Source organism: Rhinoraja longicauda, chromosome 2 (genome assembly GCF_053455715.1).
Source record: "Rhinoraja longicauda isolate Sanriku21f chromosome 2, sRhiLon1.1, whole genome shotgun sequence".
Classification (NCBI taxonomy): Eukaryota; Metazoa; Chordata; class Chondrichthyes; order Rajiformes; family Arhynchobatidae; genus Rhinoraja; species Rhinoraja longicauda.
The window spans coordinates 104547454-104560763 of NC_135954.1; the positions used below are offsets into that span (position 1 = coordinate 104547454).

At 48.0% G+C, this 13310-nt stretch overlaps 1 long non-coding RNA gene across 1 annotated transcript in view; it reads left to right on the forward strand.

Moving 5' to 3' along the window:
• The window catches only part of LOC144610665 (uncharacterized), a 118394-nt gene extending 117794 nt beyond the window's left edge, over positions 1–600 (forward strand). The window contains exon 4 of the long non-coding RNA XR_013549442.1: positions 385–600. This is a non-coding gene — a long non-coding RNA (uncharacterized LOC144610665). The remainder of the gene's footprint in view (positions 1–384) is intronic.
• The last annotated feature ends 12710 nt before the right edge of the window (positions 601–13310 follow it).

A 13310-nucleotide genomic window follows, 5' to 3' on the forward strand; every position in this document is an offset into this window, starting at 1 on the left:
TAAATTAAACTAAAGTGTATGGGAGAGGACAGAATTAGAGGAGAATTTCATTCAGATGAACTCCTGCCAAGTCTTTATCATCATCCTGTTCAGTCTTCCCAACAGCAGACGGGGTCGTGGGCTGGTGCCAATACCCGACAACAGGCCTAGCTCACCCGCCACGGAACCGGCAACCCGCCTGGAGAGGGAAGCCGGCGGGCCCGGCTCCTGCTCGTCCCCGAGACCCGGAGAAGTGGAGAACCATCACTCCCAGATGGCCCTCCTCCCTCTCCGAAGACTCTCTTCACTCTCCGCCGACCCTGCTCGCTCTCCGTTATTCCCTCATCGTGTGCCTGTACTCTGTAAGTGGCTCGATTGTAATCATGTATTGTCTTTCCGCTGAAGACAGGCACAAAAGGCCAGAGTAACTCGGCGGGACAAGGCAGCATCTCTGGAGGGAAGGAACGGGTGACGTTTCGGATCGAGACCCTTCTTCAGACTGGTTTCCGCCGACTGGCTAGCACGCAGCAAAAGCCTTTCACTGAACTGAACTGAAACTAAACTGAAACTGAAACCCTGTGCATGAATAGAATTTCACTGTGCCTTGGTGCAGGTGATAATAAAGATGAACCATTGAACCATTGATGCAGTTGATGGATATTTTTTTTTCTTTTCTATCACGGGTTATCGGACAGACAATGCGATGAACAAGGGAGAGAACATGGGGTGGAGAGGGGTTTTGCGAGCTGGAGTTTGGCCATCAGCACGCATGTGGAAACGAACCTGGTGTTTCCATGGAAAATGTTTTGAAAAGCTGCAGATGCCGGAAGTAAAACCAGAACATGCTGGAAATGCTCAGCTACCTTCAAGACCTGAAAAGAGACCAGAGGTGGTGTTATGCACAGCAAAAAGAGAGAGAATTAATAATAATAATAATATTCATTTATTGTCATTGCAACGAGTACAACGAAATTAAAAAATAGCCAATCCTGACGGTGCGTACAAACATATATGCAATAAATGCAAAAACAAATAAATACATAAATACAATTAAATACAATTATATTAAGTACAAGATTTTTTAACGGTGTTGCCTAGTGCAAAGGTAGTGTTCAGTTCTCGTATGGCCCTGGGGTAAAAACTGTTCTTAAGTCTGTTTGTTCGGGATTTGATCGACCTGAAACGTCGACCTGAGGGCAGATGAACAAACAGACGGTGGCCGGGGTGGGATGGATCTTTTATTATTTTGCCTGCTCTACTGAGGCAGCGTAGGCTGAACAAGTGCTCCAGGGAGGGCAGTGAGCAGCCGATGATCTTCTGGGCCGTCATGATGACCCTCTGAAGGGCCTTCCTGTCCTTTTCTGAGCAGCTGGCATACCATGTGGTTATACAGTATGCCAGCACACTCTCGATGGAGCAGCGATAGAAGGACAACATGAGCTTCTCCTGCAGGTTGGTTTTCCTGAGGATCCTCAGGAAGTGGAGTCTCTGCTGTGCCTTCTTTACTGTGGTGATGGTGTTGGTAGACCAGGTAAGATCCTCTGCGATGTGCGTACCCAGGAACCTGAAAGCTGGTACCCTTTCCACACAGACCCCATTGATGTAGAGTGGGTCGTAATCTACACTGGTTTTTCTAAAGTCAATTATAAGTTCCTTTGTTTTGGAGGAGTTCAGGACCAGATTGTTCACTGAACACCATGCTGCCAGCCTTTGGATTTCATCCCTATAGGCTGTCTCATCTCCTTCTGAGATGAGTCCAACCACAGTCGTGTCATCCGCGAACTTGATGATGGTGTTGGTGGGATGGGTGGGGGCGCAGTCGTGAGTGTAGAGGATCTCAGTTCAGGATCTCAGTTCAGTTTATTGTCACGTTATTGTCACGTTAATGACAATATCGTTTAGTTTATTGTCACTGTCTAGAAGGTAACAAAAGTGTTTCGCTGTATCTAGTTGAGCCATTTACAGTGTATAGATTCATGCTCTATTCATGATCGGGCAGGATCTGTGGAGGGAAATGGGCGATCAGCATTTTGGGTGGAGATTTAGATTTAGATTTAGATTTAGAGATACAGCGCGGAAACAGGCCCTTCGGCCCACCGAGTCCGCGCCGCCCAGCGATCCCCGCACATTAACACTATCCTACACACACTAGGGACAATTTTTACATTTACCCAGTCAATTAACCTACATACCTGTACGTCTTTGGAGTGTTGGAGGAAACCGAAGATCTCGGAGAAAACCCACGCAGGTCACGGGGAGAACGTACAAACTCTGTACAGACGGCGCCCGTAGTCAGGATCGAACCTGAGTCTCTGGCGCTGCATTCGCTGTAAGGCAGCAACTCTACCGCTGTGCCACTGTGCACTGTGCATCCTTCATCTAGACTGAGAGTGGCCAGAAGTAGCCAGGGTGAAGAGGTTGGGGGAGGGGCAGGTTGAGATCTGGCGAGCGATTAGTAGATGCAGGTGAAGCGAGGTTGATAGAAAGATAATTTGACAGACATTTGGAGTGTCGTGAGCAATTTTGGGCCCCATGTCTGAGGAAGGATGTGCTGGCCCTGGAGAGGGTCCAGAAGAGGTTCACAAGAATAATCCCAGGAATGAGTGGGATCAGCATTTGACGCGCCAGGCCTGCACTCGCTGGAGTTTAGAAGGATGAGGGAGGACCTCGTTCAAACTTACCGTATAGTGAAAGGCTTGGATAGAGTCCAGGATATCTGTTGTTGTTGTTCGTCCTTCGGGTTCGAAGATGACCATGACTTTACTTTCAGTTGGAGGATTGGTGACTGTGGGTCCGGAAGTGACTGGTGAGGCCAATCCGGGCCCGGAAGGCACGCCCACACGTAGGACACAAGTGGATGGGTGCTGCAGTGGAAGTGGAGGTAGCCCGGGCCTTGCGCGCGGTGCGTTTCCTCTGGGCCTCTGCAGTGCGTTTGTTTTCTGCTGCACGGGCTCCTGTGGTGAGCTTGCTACGCCAGGTTGGACGGTCCAGAGCAAGAATCTACCTCCATGATGACCCTCGGACTATCCTTGATCAAACTTTGCTGGCTTTACCTTGCACTAAACGGTATTCCCTTATCATGTATCTATACACTGTAAATGGATGGATTGTAATCATGTATTGATTGTCCTTCTGCTGACTGGTTGGCTTGCAGCAAAAGCTGTGCAACAATAAACTAAACTGAAACTAAAGAGTGGATGTGGAGAGGATGTTTCCACTTGTGGGAGAGTCTAGAACTAGAGGTCATACTTTCAGAATAATAGGACGTTCCTTGGGGAAGGAGATAGAGAGGAATTTCTTTAGCCAGAAGGTGGCGAATCAGTGGAATTCTTTGCCACAGAAGGCTGTGAACTCCATGTCAATGGATATTTTTAAGGCAGAGATAGATAGATCCTTGATAACATCAAATCGATAACAGGCAATCTTGGAAGTCTATCCTGCCTAGTCAAACCGCATGTCAAAAACCTCGGCATGATATTTGACTCTGCATTAAAATTTGATAAGCAAGTCAACGCTGTGGTAAAAGCCAGCTTCTTCCAACTTCGAACCATAGCTAAAATCAAACCTTTCCTCCAATTCGACGACACAGAAAAAAATCATTCACGCTTTCATTTCCTCCCGCCTAGACCACTGCAACTCCCTATACACTGGGATCAGCCAATCTTCCCTGTCCCGCCTGCAACTGGTCCAAAACGCCACAGCGAGACTCCTGACGGGTACCCGTAAAAGGGACCACATCACCCCGATTCTGGCCTCTCTCCACTGGCTCCCTGTACGGTACAGAATCAACTTCAAGCTCCTCCTATTCACGTTTAAAGCCCTAAATGGACATCCCCCCCCCCCCCCCCACATCAAAAATCTTCTAACCCCACTCTCTAACTCCAGGTCCCTCAGGTCGGCCGACTTGGGGCTACTCACTATCCCGCGGTCTAGGCTTAAGCTCAGGGGTGACCGCGCTTTTGCGGTTGCAGCTCCTAGACTGTGGAACAGCATCCCTCTCCCCATCAGAACTGCCCCCTCCATCGACTCCTTTAAGTCCAGGCTCAAAACCTATTTCTACTCCCTAGCGTTTGAGGCTCATTGAGGAGGTACTGTGAACTGTTTGCGTGCTACTGTATGTTTCATTTTTTTCCTTAGTACCTAATCAGATGTACAGCACTTTGGTCAACGTGGGTTGTTTTTAAATGTGCTATACAAATAAAATTGACTTGACTTGACTTGACTTGATTAATACGGGTGTCAGGGGTTACGGGGAGAAGGCAGGAGAATGGGGTTGAGAGGGCAAGATAGATCAACCATGGTTGAATGACAGAGTAGACATGATGGGCTGAATGTCGTAGTTCTGCTCCTATAACTGATGAACTGATGATAGTAGTTAGGTGAGGGGAGGGATCGGTGAATGGTTACCATTCAAAGGTATCAACAAATTCCAGCCGAATTCAGAAACGTTTCCAACTCACACAGGAAAAATCAAATTAAATCGGCAAATCTTTCTGAAACTGCTGTGGGAAAGAAAACTGCAGATGCTGGTTTAAATCGGAGGTAGGCAGAAAACGCTGGAGTAACTCAGCGGGACAGGCAGCATCTCTGGAGAGAAGGAATGGGTGACGTTTTGTGTCGAGACCCTGTGACGAAGAGCACTTTCTTCTTAAAACCCACATGTTTTTCTGCTTTATGTCTCTCTAATTTTGTTTTGTGGACACCCTTGTGCAAATAGTAACTCCTCACCACAGGAAGAGACCACTTGGTGCGGTCGTTTCCCTCTCCTCCTTTGGAACGATGGTCAATGTGAAGATAGGCACAAAAGGCTGGAGTAACTCAGCAGGACAGACAGCATCCCTGGAGAAAATGAATGGGTGACGTTTCAATGGACAATAGACAATAGACAATAGGTGCAGGAGGAGGCCATTCAGCCCTTCGAGCCAGCACCGCCATTCAATGTGATCATGGCTGATCATTCTCAATCAGTACCCCGTTCCTGCCTTCTCCCCGTACCCCTGACTCCGCTATCCTTAAGAGCTCCAGCCAGCTTTCTCTTGAATGCATTCAGAGAATTGGCCTCTGCAACCTGTCACCCTGCAACCTCATAGCATCTTCCTCACAGTTCACACTACCACCCAGCTTTATATCATTTGCAAATTTGCTAATGGTGCTTTTAATCCCTTCATCCAAGTCATTAATGTGTATTGTAAATAGCTGCGGTCCCAACACCGAGCCTTGTGGTACCCCACTAGTCACTGCCTGCCATTCTGAAAGGGACCCATTTATCCCCACTCTTTGCTTTCTGTCTGTCAACCAATTTTCTATCCATGTCAGTACCCTACCTCCAATACCATGTGCTCTAAATTTGCCCACTAATCTCCTATGTGGAACTTTGTCAAAGGCAAAGAACTTTGTGCAATCAGTAGTTTCTGGTCTGAAGAAGGGCCCCGACGCGAAACGTCACCCATGCCTTCTCTCCACAGTTGCTGCCTGTCCCCGCGGAATTACTCCAGCATTTTGTGTGTCTGTGTTCGGTTTAAACCAGCAAGCGCAGTTCCTTCCTCCACTGCACTGCCAGACTGTTGTTTTGATCTCTTGTCTCTCAGTGACATCTTACTCACTTTATAACGTGCACGGTGTTGCGACGCTGTGAGACAGCGTGTTTGGTGATGGCAGGGGCTGATTGTGCTCGCGGCAATGAATGCTTCCGATAGCCAGGCGGCCTACAAAGCCATCGTCAGGGATTGTTTTGACTTGAAGTGCTTCCTTTTTCTGTCAGGGTGCAATCAGTAGTTCGTCTACCATGATAAACCCCATGCATTTGACAGGAGACAAGGCGCCAGGTGTGCTGCACAAAACACTGATGTTATCGACTGACGTCGAGAGACAAAACCGTACCCTGGAGTCCTACAGTCGTAGACTCACACAAAATGGAAGCTTGGCTTTCATCCCACCGGGTCAAGTCGAGTCAATTTTATTTCTATAGCACATTTAAACACAACCCACATTGACCAAAGTGCTGTACATCAGTGCAGGTACTAAAAAAGGAAATACAATGTTCACTGCTGACCATCGAGTAGCTATTGTTACACTAATCCCTGCTACTCATTCTCTTTACTCCCTGCAATTCCGGCCAACTCCAAAGAAGTACAGGTATGTAGGTTACTTGGCTGGGCAAATGTAAAAAATTGTCCCCAGTGTGTGTAGGATAGTGTTAGTGTGCGGGGATCGCTGGGCGGCACGGACCCGGTGGGCCGAAGGGCCTGTTTCCGCGCTGTATCTCTGAATCTAAATCTAAAACTCCTCTCAGATCCGACCACCCACCTACACACTAGAAGCAATTAACCGGCAGATTTCTGGGATGCAGTAGGAAACCGGAGCATCCGGAGAGGAATCCACGCAGTCGCGGAGAGGACACGCGCAAACTCCACGCGGGCAGCGGTGGAATCATCAGAGGGTTGGATTTGCGTTGCTGGAGCCGCGAGGCAGCAGCTCCACCAGCTGCATCACCATTGCAGCTAGATACAAAACGCCAGAGTAACTCAGCGGGACAGGCGGCCTTCGTCTCGACCCGAAACGTTACCCACTCCTTCTCTCCAGGGATGCTGCCTGTCCCGCCGAGTTACTCCAGCTTTTGGTGTCTATCTTTGGTTTAAACCAGCATCTTCATTTCCTAAGGAAATTAACTGCAGATGCTGGTACAAAATTCGAAGGTATCACAAAAAGCTGGAGTAACTCAGCGGGTCAGGCAGCATCTCAGGAGGGAAGGGATGGGTGACGTTTTGGGTCGAGACCCTTCTTCAGGCTGTAGCTGAAGAAGGGTCTCGAAGGGTCTCAGGCTGAAGAAGGGTCTCGACCCGAAACATCACCCATTCCTTCTCCCCTGAGATGCTGCCTGACCCGCTGAGTTACTCCAGCTTTTTGTGATACCTTCAGTTCCTTCCTACACACCCCATTGTAGTTCAGCTTCCAAGGCACGGCACAAGCTCCCTGATTGTCTATGGAGTCAGAGACAAAGAGAGAAGGACCTTTAGTTGTGGAGCTACCGCGATGACCTTAGTACGTTTCAATGAGTTCCCCCCTCATTCAATAAGACAATAGACACTAGACAATAGGTGCAGGAGGAGGCCATTCGGCCCTTCGAGCCAGCACCACCACTCAATGTGATCATGGCTGATCATTCTCAATCAGTACCCCGTTCCTGCCTTCTCCACATACCCCCTGACTCCGCTATCCTTAAGAGCTCTATCTAGCTCTCTCTTGAATGCACTCAGAGAATTGGCCTCCACTGCCTTCTGAGGCAGAGAATTCCACAGATTCACAACTCTCTGACTGAAAAAGTTTTTCCTCATCTCAGTTCTAAATGGCCTACCCCTTATTCTTAAACTGTGGCCCCTTGTTCTGGACTCCCCCAACATTGGGAACATGTTTCCTGCCTCTAACGTGTCCAACCCCTTAATAATCTTATACGTTTCGATAAGATCTCCTCTCATCCTTCTAAATTCCAGTGTATACAAGCCTAGTCGCTCCAGTCTTTCAACCACTCTCTGAGTGAAAAAGGCACAGGCAACATCTCTGGAGAATGTCTAAACTCTAAACTCCAGCTAGTACGGGCGAGGTGCCGTCAAATGCTCATCATATGTTAACCCACCTTCCTGGGTCAACCTCCTCTGGAACCTCTCCAGAGCCAGCATGAGGCAAATCTAGAACATCAGGAAGCTGCTGCCAAAATGGAATGGTTGTCAGCGGCGTGGCTACAGTGGTTAAGCAGTGGAATTGTTTGCAGCACGACGTCTCAGCAAAGATGTCACACACAAAACATCAGCACTGACAGTCGTACAAAGTGCATGATGTCTCTTCTTTATTCTCCGACTTGGCTTTGGAGCGGGTCTGGAGGGGCCAGGAATATATTGGGATGGCACAAATCCAACTCTGCTTGCTGAACAAGAACGAGGACGTTGAACGGTAGTGACAGGTTTTGAAGGGAGCATTTCCTGATAATACTTCTAGTTAGCTTTACTGTAGATGGTCGTGTCCTTTTACAGCTCTCAGATAGTGAGAAGCCCACAGGAGGAAATAAATGTGTAGGAAGGATGCTGGCCTAAACCGAAGATCGACACAAGAAGTTGGAGTAACTCATCTGGACAGGCAGCATCTCTGGAGAGAAGGAACGGGTGACGTTTCGGATGGAAACTGAAGGAGGGTCTCGACCCGAAACGTCACCCATTCCTTTTCTCCAGAGATCTTGCCTGTGCCTTTTTCACTCAGAGAGTTGTGAAGCTGTGGAATTCTCTGCCTCAGAAGGCAGTGAAGACCAATTCTCTGGATGCTTTCAAGAGAGAGTTAGATAGAACTCTTAATGACAGCGGAGTCAGGGGATATGGGGAGAAGGCAGGAACTGATTGTGCATGATCAGCCACGATCACGGTGAATGGCGGTGCTGGCTCGAAGGGCCGAATAGCCCCCTCCTACACTATTGTCTATTGTCTATTGTACCGCTGAGTTACTCCAGCTTTTTGTGTCTGTCTTCAGCCAACAGGAGGAGCCCACCTTCCTGGGTCAACCTCCTCTGGACCCTCTCCAGAGCCAGCATGAGGTCCGGACTGGGGAATGAGAATTGCCATTGAAATATCCCAGTGCAGGGGTGGCGGAATGTGCCTGGATCAGCTGTTGCTATCAGCTGTCACGCCCCCTAACTGCTCTGGCACCGTGATATTTCAAGTACTCTGTGTCCCGTCCTGGGTTCTGAGCCCTTGCTGCTATTTTAGTTTGCGATACTGGAGCCATTTCTTCATGGACTAAAGCCGGTTTGTGGGGCCGCTTGTCATGTTTGTTGCCATTGCAAGCTGCCGATTGCCCTGTGAATTCAGCCATGGGTCTCTTCGGATGTGACCAAGATACCGGCTTAACGGTTGACTCTCGGATTCTGTTCCGCACGGTCTCCCTCGAATGATGCTCCTTTTGCGGGCAGTACATCTCTCTCTCTCAGTTCACTCGCAGGGATGCTTCAAAAACGGGCGGCACGGTGGCGCAGCGGTAGAGTTGCTGCCTTACAGCGAATGCAGCGCCGGAGACTCAGGTTCGATCCTGACTACGGGCGCCGTCTGTACGGAGTTTGTACGTTCTCCCCGTGACCTGCGTGAGTTTTCTCCGAGATCTTCGGTTTCCTCCCACACTCCAAAGACGTACAGGCTTGTAGGTTAATTGGCTGGGCAAATGAAAAAATTGTCCCTAGTGTGTGTAGGATAGTGTTAATGTGCGGGGATCGCTGGGCGGCACGCACTCGGTGGGCCGAAGGGCCTGTTTCCGCGCTGTATCTCTAAATCTAAAATCTAAAATCTAAGAGCTCCCAGCTATTTTGTGCCTTAATCTTTAGTTTAGTGTTTAGCTTAGAGGTACAGTATGGTAACAGTCCCTCCGGCACCGACCAGCGATCCCCGCACGCTAACACTATCTTGCACACACTCGGGACAATTTACACATACACCAATTAACTTACAAACCTGTACGTCTTTGGAGTGTGGGAGGAAACCGAAGATCTTGGAGAAAGCCCTCCCGAGATGTTCTCCGTGTGTTCTCCCCATGGGCAGGTCACGGGGAGAACGTACAAACTCCGTTCAGACAGCACCCGTAGTCGGGATCAAACCCGGGTCTCTGGCACTGCAAGCGCTGTGAGGCAGCAATTCTACCGCTGCACCACCATGGCTTGAACGGTCAGCCAGGCTTGCCCTGCCCATCCATGACTCATGAACCCTGTCCTAATCCAAATCAGCGAAGGTGTCTTTAAACGTGCAGCCGACCATAAAACGATCCTTCACCCAGTATTTCCAGAATGCAGAAAAGGATCCCTTTGAATGGTAGATGGTAGATGAACATCACCTGCCGGTCCTGACCATAGAAACATAGAAACAGAGAAGCATAGAAACAACATAGGAGCATAGAAACATAGAAAATAGGTGCAGGGGTAGGCCATTCTTGCCCTTTGTGCCAGCTCTGCTGATTCAATATGATCACAATAGACAATAGATGCAGGAGTAGGCCATTCGGCCCTTCAAGCCAGTACCGTCATTCACCATGATCATGGCTGATCATCCACAATCCCGTTCCTGCCTTCTCCCCATACCCCCTGACTCCGCTTTCATTAAGAGCTCCATCTAACTCTCTCTTGAAAGCATCCAGCGAATTGGCCTCCGCTGCCTTCTGAGGCAGAGAATTCCACAGCTTCACAACTCTCTGAGTGAAAAGGTTTTTCCTCACAGCTGATCATCTAAAATCAGTACCACCCCCCCCCCCCCCGTTCCTGCTTTTATCACCATACCCCTTGATTCCGTTAGCCCTAAGAGCCATATCTAATTCTCTCTTGACTACATCAAAGATGAAAACATCAAAACTGGGGGAAAGCAAGAAACAATGAAGAGATGAATATTACACAGGGTGTGCGTGTTTGTGTGTGGGAGTAGGGGGAAGGGGTGAGGGGTGGGGGGTGGGGGGGGGGGGTGGGGGGGGGGTGAGGGGGGGGTGGGGGGCAGGTTAGTTAGCCTTACCTTTAATGTTTAAACCCAACCAAAACATCTGAATTAATCTGGTACCTATTCCTATCCACGTAAACAACGGCCCTTTGGAAAATTGGGTCAGAGTGCAATGAGATGTTATGTTGCCAATGGCATAAATATTGTCCCCAGTATATCCATGTTTACAAAAGTGCTGTGTGCAAGACCACAAAGATATTTCGTGCCCTTCTTTAAAAACAAAGTGAAGCTCTACCCACACAACAGTAATGAAGTCTCGGCCTTTCGACATGAGTATTGGCAACATCTTGCTTAGATATGTGCCGGTGTCATGCATCATTTCCCTCTGTTATGACTTATTTATCTACACTAATCTCACAGAATAACATTTGAAAGCTCCTTGCTGTGTCAAATAATGTACCCACTTGTTCAGCTGAATGGATCGTGTTATGAGTGTTTCTTTTGTGTTTCCCAGTTATTCAGGAGAGGATTTGTTTTGTCTTGTATTGGCACAACTATGCTTTGAGTTAAACAATCGGTAATCACAGCTCTAGTACAGTGGAATCCACGCGTAGATGTCTCTATTATTAGTCCCAGCTTCTCTTTCTAAAGGTTAATGCACTTCAATCATTTCCTATTGATTTTTGGTTTCAAACCGTAAAATAATTGCTGTGCGTAACAGCACTTTCTTCTGAAAAACCCACATGTTTTTCTGCCTTATGTTTCTCTAATTTTGCTTTGTGGACACCCTTGTGTAAATAGTGACTCCCCACCACAGGAAGAGACCATTTTGTGCGGTCACCTCCCTCTCCTCTCTTGGAACAAGGGTCAATGTGAAGATAGACGCAAAAAGCTGGAGTAACTCAGTGGGACAGGCAGCATCTCTGGAGAGAAGGAATGGTGACGTTTCGGGTCGAGACCCTTAACTCAGCGGGCCAGGTAGGATCACTGGAGAGAAGAAATGGGTGACACTTCTTCAGAAGGGTCTCAACCCGAAACGTCACCCATCCCTTCTCTCCAGAGATGCTGCCTGTCCCGCTGAATTACTCCGGCTTTTTGTGTCTATCTTCGGTTTAAACCAGCATAGAGTCATAGAGTGTGGAAACAGGCCCTTCAGCCCAACTTGCCCACACCGGCCAACATGTCCCAGCTACATTAGTCCCACCTGACCGCGTTTGGTCCATATCCCTCCAAACTTTTCCTCTCCATGTACCTGTCTAACTGTTTCTTAACATCTGCAGTTCCTTCCTACGCAAGGATTATTGTGAGTTGAACAATGAGGGTCACTACATTCTTCAGTGGAAAAGTCATCACAGTGGTTCAACACGAAAAATGGCTAATTTATGATCGCCAGTAAAAACTCCGGTCATGTTTAAAAATCTCATTTCTAATCAGGACCAATAGACAATAGGTGCAGGAGGAGGCCATTCGGCCCTTTGAGCCAGCACCGCCATTCAATGTGATCATGGCTGATCATTTTCAATCAGTACCCCGTTCCTGCCTTCTCCCCATACCCCCTGACTCCGCTATCCTTAAGAGCTCTATCTAGCTCTCTCTTGAATGCATTCAGAGAATTGGCCTCCACTGCCTTCTGAGGCAGTGAATTCCACAAATTTACAACTCTCTGACTGAAAATGTTTTTCCTCATCTCCGTTCTAAATGGCCTACCCCTTATTCTTAAACTTTGGCCCCTTGTTCTGGACTCCCCCAACATTGGGAACATGTTTCCTGCCTCTAACGTGTCCATATACTGTATACTGTATAGTCTTGATACTGTATACTGTAAAGATCATGGAACCATAACTGCGATCATCTCTTCGCTCACAAATCACAGGAGGGTGAAACCTGAAGATAGCCTTGGCCTGATTTGATTCGAGGTTACTACTGAACCATTGTAGCACTTCAACACAGTGCAGCACACATTTAAATAGTCATCTGTTCATCTGTTTGTTGGGGAAATTATTGACAATAAGACATTCTGAAAATTAATAGCTTGTTAATTGTTGGTGGGTGCACAAATCTTCACCTAGTTTAGTTTAGTTTATTGCCACGTGTACCGAGGTACAAGCTGCCAGAGGGGGTAGTTGAGGCTGGGACTATCCCAATGTTTAAGAAACAGTTAGACAGGTCAATGTGAAGGGCAGGTTTGGAGGGATATGGACCAAACGTGGGTAGATGGGACTAGTGTAGCTGGGACATGTTGGCCGGTGTGGGCAAGTTGGGCCGAAGGGCCTGTTTCCATGCTGTAACCCTCTATGACTCGATGACTCTAAAAGCTTTCGTTGCGTGCTCACCAGTCAGCAGGAAGACTATACATGATCACAATCCATCCATTTACAATATATAGATACACTGTACATGATAAGGGAATAACGTTGAGTGCAAGGTAGAGCCAGTAAAGTCCGATCAAGGATAGTCTGAGAGTCACCAAAGAGGTAGATAGTAGTTCAGCACTGCTCTCTGGTTGTGGTAGGACGATTCAGTTGCCTGACAACAGCTGGGAAGAAACTGCCCCTGACACCAGTGGTGGTGGGCATGGAAATTAGTCAGTGAGCTACTAGTCTGCCTTTGTATGTGGCGGACAATTATATGCTCCCTGGCTCTTGCTTTCTGCAGTTGTTAGGAAATTCCAGCACTGAATCTATATTCCAACATTCATGGGCAGATGTTTATCAAACCTCTTAGCAAAACAGAGCTTGCCAGCTACAGAAATCAGCTGCATGGAACCAGCTAGAGTGCTTTTTTGTTTCTCAGAATTCTCCATTGAATCTCAATATAACATGGAAATATAGAAACATAAAAAATAGGTGCAGGAGTAGGCTATTCGGCTCTTCGAGCCAG